The sequence below is a fragment of the Falco punctatus genome (genome assembly GCF_963210335.1).
Source record: "Falco punctatus genome assembly, chromosome: 1".
Classification (NCBI taxonomy): Eukaryota; Metazoa; Chordata; class Aves; order Falconiformes; family Falconidae; genus Falco; species Falco punctatus.
Genome location: NC_137580.1, coordinates 57,781,850 through 57,790,800, shown reverse-complemented (window position 1 = coordinate 57,790,800; position 8,951 = coordinate 57,781,850). Strand labels below are relative to the sequence as shown.

General features: G+C 43.4%; 1 long non-coding RNA gene across 3 annotated transcripts in view; it reads right to left on the bottom strand.

The window, feature by feature from the left end:
• LOC308063239 overlaps window positions 1-8,951 on the bottom strand; it is an 83,187-nt gene that overhangs the window by 26,204 nt on the left and 48,032 nt on the right. The window lies entirely within an intron of this gene.

Here is an 8,951-nt window from a genome sequence, read left to right as displayed (position 1 = left end):
CTCATTGTTACAGCATCGAGGACATTTAAGTATTTGAAAAGGCCTATGAATGCATGCCATAATCTGGGCGTTACACTGCCTTGTAACGCAGATGGGCCATGGGACAAACCCCACAGCACACCCAAGGCATGTCATTTGCTCTACAGGCAAATCCTGTTTGCATACTTTCCTTCTTTTATTTTAGGATTAGAACTTCTGCTCTTCAGAAGAATAGCTTTTTCTGCCTCCCTTTTGAATTCTTTTGGGTATGAATTACCTGGTATGCTCCCCACAGCTCACTGCCTGCACTGGAACGCCATGTGGGAGCCAAAGAGCTTCGCCTAAAATGCCTTGTGAATTGCCCCAGTGTTTTACTTTCCAAAACAACGGTCTTGCATCCCAAAGAGCACACTGATCCCCAGTTCTCTGTGGCAATATGTATTTTGAGAGGATAGGAAGAAAGAGAAATTTCAATATTTAATACTTAATCTTGGGATTTTTCAAAGCATTCATCAAAAAATTTCTTTTTCTCACAAGATGCAATGTGAATTGCATAGATTTTAAAGCAGGAAAAGAACGTTTTCCTAATAGTTTTCTCTTTCTAGTGTCTGGCTTCTTCGAGACGCTGACAGAGCAACAGATGGCAAACCTTGCAGTTCCATTTTGCGTCAGTGGAATTTAGGGCACATGGCAGTGATTAAACAATCCAGTTGAGGGGATATCCAAAAACAACTGCCTCAAGACTGAACTATGCACTGTTGACTGTAAAATATACAAAGCAATGCCTGTAACCCTCAGCACTTCACCCCTTGATTCAAACCTGCTCATCTAAGAGTAGATGGGATTTGAAAATAATGAAAGAGATCTCACTATAGGAAGAGCTACTGCTACAATTATAAGAACTGCAAGAATTTCTAAGAGCCATGGAAGTCCACTTCAAAACCAGGCAGCTGAAACAAAGTTTGAGTTTGCCAAAAACAGGCACATGCCAACATTTCCCAAAAAGCGCAAAGCAGGTATGGGTCTCCCAAGGAAAACTCATAGCTTTTCTTCTGAAGAGTATAAGGTATCCATGAAAAGAGTCAGAAATACCAGAGAACGAAGGCAGCAAAGATGCACCAGACACAAATAGATGCAGCATGTCATCCTGCAAAAACACTGATAGAGAGCTTTAGGATTAAGGGCTAGCTGTGATTGATTTGTGAATGTCAATGTGTTTCTACAGTCAGGGTTTTTTTTAGATGATGCTGATTGTGAAATAGCTTCAGGCTGTTCTATAACACCCAAGAAATGCCAAGAAAAATTACACAACCCAGTACTAAGTCAGCAACAGAGACTCACAGAAACTCTTGATAATTTCGTGTTCCCATGGAAGAGACAAAGAGGGAGGACAGAAAGGAAAAAATCGTGCCCCGTCAAGATGGTGAGTAGCTGGCAGATCACCCAGGCGGACCTTTGCTGTAGCTGGTTTCCATGGCTAAGCAGGACAGCTTTAATCCAAAGAGCCATATCGTGTTTTGAGAAAAATGGGACTGGACATGCAAGTAGCCTGCTGTTTTGTCTAAATCCTTACTGATCTCAGGCTGTTGAAATAAAAAACTGCTTTAGAAACCCTTGTGTCACAAAAGCTATAAATCATAAACAAGCATGTACATGAAAGTAGGCACACAGGAACAACTAGGGAGAATGCTGGGAAGGTCCAAGAAAAAGTCTGTATTGGTGTCTCCTGGGAGAAAGAAAGGTAACATAGCGAAAGGTAGGTCCATAGTTTGGGGTCCAAACACAGCAGCCTGGGTGAGTCTCCATCACTGGTTGAACAGACTGGGAACTTTTCTCAGTGAAGAAATACTCCCCTGTTTGATCTGTCCCATGCTCATTTTGCAGGTTCTGCATCACAGAAGGTGTCTAGATCCCACATTGTCTTCTCATCCCAAGAGACAAATCTTACAAGACTCATTATCAGTTAGGCACCTGGGTCACAAAACAGTGCCAAATTTTATAATACTGAGGTTCTGGGAAGGCCTTTCAAGTATTGTACGCCTACCCATGTGCCAGACTGTCACACTTATTGTCCCTCCCTTGCCATCTGCATGTGTGTTCTTATGCTTCAAATTCCCTTTACCTGCTGACATGAATAAACGCATTAAATAATTGCACAATTCCCATTACATAGTTTTATTCAAGCATTTTCTGTTTGCTTTTAAAAACAATTAGACTGAAATGTAGCATGAAGGTGTTAGCCCAAATGCAAAATATTTATACTTAAAATAGAGCCCATTAAGAAGTGTTTGTGATGACAGTTGCATCTTCATCTCTAAAGCTTTTTAGTATCATTCAGTTATTTTCCAAATGAATTCTCCAGGAGAGTTCTATTTAGGATAATTTCCAGTGTACCCAACAGCACTGTATCTAGGCACCATTAACAAAATAAATCTAGGAGAGTTAATTCATTTTTCCGAGGTAAATAGTTAAAAGAAGAATGTGTTTCTCTGACAAATGTTTGGAAATTTCTGTTCTCATGATGTTAACAGATTGCGGGGGGGGGGGGGGGGGGGGGGGGGCGGCGGCTGGGAACCAACACTGTGGCACTTTTACTGTAGAAATCAACTTAATTTGCTAGGAGACAGATTATAGCTTTGGAAAAAAAACACTGATTGGGCCACTGAGGCTAACATAAGGAAAGAGGCTTTCAGCCTTGCTTAGAAGGGGGGCATTAACAGTGAATTATGACCTGGTTTTCAGAGCTTGTTGATTGACACTTACACTATTCACTGGCCACTTCTTCTGAAAACAGCCCTGCACAGGGAGGTGGGACAAGAGAAGAAAGGCTTTACTAAGTAAATGTCAATTGTGGGAAATGTCAAAATGACAGAATGCTTAGAAATGTTGCCCCAGATGATTTGGTCAAGCCCACATAGTGTGGAAGTGAGTGAAAGATTACAACTAGAACTCGTGGCTGCATCTCCACAGTGCCATGCCCAGTGAGTGGTCCTAGCCCGACCCTTTGGGGAGAAACTTAGCTTAGCACAAGGATTTGGCTATTAAAACACGCATGGTCCCTGAAGCAGGAAGGAGGTGAGTCCAATTCCTAATTCACTTTGGAGTGAGGTGCTTTGCAGGAAATCAATCACTGTGAAATTCCAGGTGGGGAGAAGGACTTTTCGTGCTAAGCAAGCAGTGTAAGTCTATCTTGATGCCTGGGTGACATGTTCTGGAAGTTTACCAAGCAGCAGATTCCTGCCCTAGGTGAGAAGACAAATTTCAGCAAGTAATCCATAATATGTGCTATGAACAGTGAGAGAAAGAAATGTTTTGTAAGCAGTTAATTGTATGGGATGATGTTAGTGTGTTATGCCTAAAGGCAAGGGTACGTTGCACTTCTTCCAGCTCACTAACAAACATGTAGGGGCTTTTGCTATGCAGCAATACTCCAGGAAGGAAACAGGAATGAAAAAAATGAAGGAAAATATCAACAGAGAAATGAGGCAGTTTGACAAAATGCATCCTGCAGTATTTTTGACAGATTTCTACAAAATATTGGAATGGGATAAACTCTGTGCAAATTCATCTATGGCCAGAATTCTGCTTAGTAGCAGGACTGGGTCAAGGAGTTAATTTTTCATCCTCTGTCTCTACACATATGATTTCTTCAGCAGATATATAATTTAACCCACAAATTTATTTCCAAATTTATGAGAAGCATTCACTTTCTACTGTCTAAGATGAAGGAATCAGTCTATTACCTGTTTTATGTTAGAACCTTTTAATATTAGAAATTCTCTTTATTTTAAAATTACATTTCATTTCCACTATTTATTTAGATCCTAGAAGTCTTTGGAAAATCATAACTACAACGGATAATGTAAAGTGGAGCGTGCTTCCATGATGTGGGGTTTTGGTCAATAAACACTGCAGCAGGGGTGTTTTTTCCCCTTAGAAGACGGAATGCTTGTAAAATCCACTTGAAAATTTCTCAATTGAGAGCAATATTAAACTTGAAAAAAAGGTCATCATACATGGCATTTCTTAGCAGATCATTATGTAAAAATTTCTAAGAGCTCCTAGAGAGGGATAATGGGCTGCTCTGCATGGCTGTCTCGCCAGTGCCAGTGGCAATTCCGCTAGGTTGGGAAGGCGCTTGTCCAGTCCACAACACTCAATGGTACCGAATGTAGAGCTAAACTAAACAGAGGTGTTTGCCACCCAATATTTCATTATATTTGCCTCTTGAAGTTAAGAGGTGTCCATCTGAGATTTTTGTATGGTGCTCATTACCGTGGAATATAAGTGACCACAGCCTCCAATAGCAGCCTGTTTAAGAAAAAAACTGTCGTTTTGACTTCAACATAGAGCCTGTCCTGGATTTTAGGCCCAAATCTTGCTCCTAAATTGGGGGGGGGGGTTGGCATAACATAAAATATTAGAAGACCTTCTAGACAGAAACTGGCCCTTTTCTACATTTTACAGCTCTTGCGTTATAGCAGCACTGAATACAATTAATTTTATCAAAGAATTTCATTTAACATTGAAATATGGACTTAATGTGGAAGATGGTCCAAACTGAAGATGTTTAAACAAAAAATAAATAAGGGTTAGGAGTACATTACATGAGAATTTTAAAATAAAGAACAGTTTCACCAGATTGGAAGTCTGTCTCATCTGCTGCATGCCATCAAAATGTGCCCTGTCACGCTGAGCACCATCTTATCACTTTGCCAGCTGGTGGTAGCAGGAAAAAATGCCAGGGTTTGGCCCCATGCTTGGCAGAGGGGCACGCTGCTTGACGGCAGCTGTAAAAAATAAAACATGTACTATAGCACACTTGTGATTTCTATAGAAGGAACTGATTGATGAGAATCTGAGCTAGGATGAAGTTCTTGAGTTTCGGTGAAAGTAGGCCAGCATGCTTAAACGAAAGTGCTCTGTCTTATTTTACAATGTTAAAAAAAAATTAAAACCACAAACAAGTCAAAAGTGCTCTCTTCTTCTGCAACTTATTTTTATCTAAAGTGAGGGTCCCTTCACATTGCTTTTCATATTTTATCTGCTCCTCTATCACCCCCCATGCACAGTTCTCAAATCCATTGGAACCACTTAAGCATCTCTGTCCCTACATTGGAGAAACAGAGACCTTTAGAAGGCCACGATCCCAACTCCTTTCTTTTATGTGGAAGGGAACCTCCATGATTATTCTGTTAGTGTAAGAGGTCTCTCTAACATGAAGACTATAATGAATTTTGCAAATGTTTGTACACCATGAAAGTAATAATTTGAACAGACAAGCTTAATGATGTGAAGAGCTTAGGGCCACTCACCTTTCAGGTAACGAGACCGTTTGTGAAGACGATGTACAAGCTGGACATTGCTGCTGGCACTGCCAGGGCAAGCAAGCAGAGGAGCCACCCCACGGCACTTGCTTGTGCCAGATCACAGAGCTGATTTGTGACTGCCTAAGGCCATATACATTATTGTTTACATGCTGCCAACATGCTGCTTTACAGGTAGGCATGAAGACGAACTGTGATGGCAGTTGCAGTTCCTACACTTGTGAGCAGCTACCCTCACCTCCGGGAAATGTGGCTGCCGGTTTTGCAAGTGCTGTCACCTGAGAGGACACCAGCAGCTGGGTTTCCCCCTTCCACCAACACGACCTGTTTAGGGTACATACTGGCGGGAGAGTGAAGGGAAAGTTGCATTACTCCAGGTTTTGTTTATTTAACCACTAGCTAAGCAAGCAAAAAAGATCCGTTTCTATGAGTCTGTAGAAGAGAAAATACCAGTTGTTAAAAATCAGATGGTAGCATTGACCTTCTTGCTTTGTCCTTCAGTACAAAATATTTTCCAAACATACATCCCTCTTCAGAGATTTGCAGAGTAGAGGGGGCAAGGAATGCAACCCAGCAGCGCTCATCATTATGTAAGAAATCATTTATTCATGGTTCAATTACGCGATACATGTTGCCGCGCGATGAAAGCTAACCGTAGCTAATTTCAGCTCCTTGTAGCTTTTCGACACGAGCATGCTGAAGTGCCATATGGCGCTGCTGTACCCGGGCAAAGCCCCGCGCTCGGCACAGCCCCCGTACCCCGCGCCCCGCGGCTGCCGAGCCCCCCGCCCGCCGTCTCGGCGCCCCGCTCCGGGCCGGGGGCTGGCGGCGGGGCCGCTGCATCCCGAGAGCCAACGCCGGGAAGCAGAACCTGACCCAGTTTACCCAGTTTATGAAACGCTCTTTGTCTCTTGCTGCCCTCTGCTGTCAGCAGCCGCGGCGGCCGGGACCCGCAGCCAGGCTGCTCCCTCCGGGGCACAAAAATCTGCCCCGGGGCGGGGGCGAGGGGGGGAACACGACAACTGAAGTCCAGCCGCACAGGGAGGAAAAGGCAGCCGTCGGGATTGAAAACCTGATCGCTCCGAAACGACTCTGAAGCCTCTCCTGTGTGGGAACTGAACGCTTTGTGGGTCTGGGACAGGGCGTGCTGGGTGCGACGTGCAAGCAGCGCAACGCAAGGGCTCGATCCTGTGCGGTGAGATGGGAAGGAAGAGCACTGGAGCCAAGGGGTCTGTAGGCTCTTGGCTGTTCATCTAAAATACTGGGTCACAACTGTAACGGTTTCAAAGCGTTTTTAGCACAGCAAATATAACTGAATCCAAGAAATATTAAGTGTATCCAACAGGTTCAAGTCATACTACTTTCACTTTTAGCAACTGTAACATTTTAGCAAATGTGTTCAAAATTGTTCACATTTTAGCAAATGTGAACAATTGCATTAACTCAGCATGCTGAATTTCCTGGGGCAGCCACCCCTTTCTAAAAATGCACTCTTTCTACAACAAGAAACTATCCAGAGCAGAATTGAGGTTTCAGGGATGTTTCTCAAACGCTTGCTAAACGCATGAGCAGACTCAGAGCCTACCTGTTGAACACCCATGGACTCAATGTGAGCTCTCTTGCTGTTCTGGCCAGCCCATGATGCTGCCTGCAGTCCAGTCACCAAGATGCTCAGCAGCACTCGGCAGACACTGAGATACAAAAGAGGCCACCTCGGGGCAACCAGAGCCAGAGCCTACAGTTGGTTCATCCCTCACTTTTGCTTCAGATACTACTTGTTCTTCATGCTCCTTTAACAAGGAGTTGCATGACAATCTGGGGTACTCCACAACAAGATTGGGATTTCTCTAAACACTCCTTTTGATGCATGCTTTCTTACAAAGCACTGTTGGGCCAGCCTGTCTTATAGAAGATACAGGAAGCACTGAATTTCTTGGTACAAATACAGCTCTAATGCAATGTTACCTTCATCTGCAACTTGATTGCATCAATGTTTTCCTAGATCAAAAAAAAAACCACCACAACCCCCAAAAAACATGTTAAAGCTGGACTGTAACTAGAGCTACAACATACCCAGGAGGCACTGAAGGCTCTCTCTGACAGACTTCCCACTGTTGTTCCTCTATCACATATCCAATCTCCAGCCAAGTATTTCTTACCATGGAAACGGCATTGGGAAACAAGTGAATCTTAACAGCATCACCACAGATCACCAAATACCTAGAACACTCTCAAGCACAGATGATGAATCTCCAATTCTCATGCAATGATCTTGGAAGTTCTTTCTTTTTTCCCAAAAACACTTGGAGTAGACACTGGAAATTAGGAAATTTAGGGCCAGGAAATTGTCTTGGTTTAGCTGGGATAGAGTTAATTTTCTTCTTAGTAGCTGGTGTAGTGCTGTGTTTTGAATTTCATGTACGAACAATGCTGATGGCACACCAATGTTTTTGGTTGTTGCTGGGTAACATTTACAAAATTCAAGGACTTCTCAGTTTCTTGGGCCCTGCCAGCAAAGGGGGCTGGAGTGGCACTAGAAATTGGGAGAGGACACAGCCAGGACAGCTGACCTGAACCAGGCAAAGGGATATTCCAGACCATATGACGTCATGCTGAGTATATAAGCTGGGGGAAGAAGGAAGGGAGGACATTCAGCATTATGGCACTTGTCTTCCAAGTAACCGTTATGTGTGATGGAGCCCTGCTTTCCTGGAGATGGCTGAACATCTGCCTGCCTACGGGAAGTGGTGAATTAATTCCTTGGTTTGCTTTGCTTGCATGCACGGCTTTTACTTTACTTATTAAACTGTCTTTATCTCAGCCCATTAGTTTTCTCACTTTTACTCTTCCAGTCCTCTCCCCCATCCCACTGTGGGGGGAGTGGGTGAGTGGCTTCATGGTGTTTGGTTGCCAGCTGGGATTAAACCACAACAGATTTTTTTTTTTTTTTTTTAATAACAATGAAAAGTAAAAAAGATCCTTTGGCAGTTTGTTCTAAGACATCCTTTAGAAATGGTAGGAATTTTACAAGAAGAAAAGAATATCTGCAGGTAGACCATTCCTGTGCTTGAGTAGTAGCTGGATGTCAATGAAATACACTTTCAGTCCTGGACCTTGGTTTTAAAAGCACTACAGGAAAGCTGGTCTAATCCTTGAGGCACTGGAGCCCTCCTGTCAAAATCCCAGTCATGTTTTTTTCCTGCAGATGCCAAGTACATCCATGACAATGGGAGAGGGAGAGACTGGGTGATGAGGAGGATGATTTGTCACTTGGGCTGTCAGCTCAGAGAGGAAAACTTAAAAACTGAAGGTGCTTGGACTGTGAAGAAATGCCTGAGGAAGGAAGACTGCAGAAGCAAAGAGAGGAAAGAGCTGGGATTTGAGACTTGAAGAAGCTTCAGGGAACAGCAAGAAGACTGTACTCTGAGGGCACACTTGCCTCCAGACCCTGGAAATCTACCTCAGTTTCCCCAATCCCCCTGTTTCTGAGGCAAGCAACCACCCATGACACCATCTGGCAAGAAAAGCGTTCCAACTCCTGCATCATTTTTTGCCTGTAATGTAAAAACAGAATCACTTCCAGGGATTTCCTGAAGAAAAACTTAGAAATGTTCATGAAGCCCTCAGATGCACCAATAGAGAGCA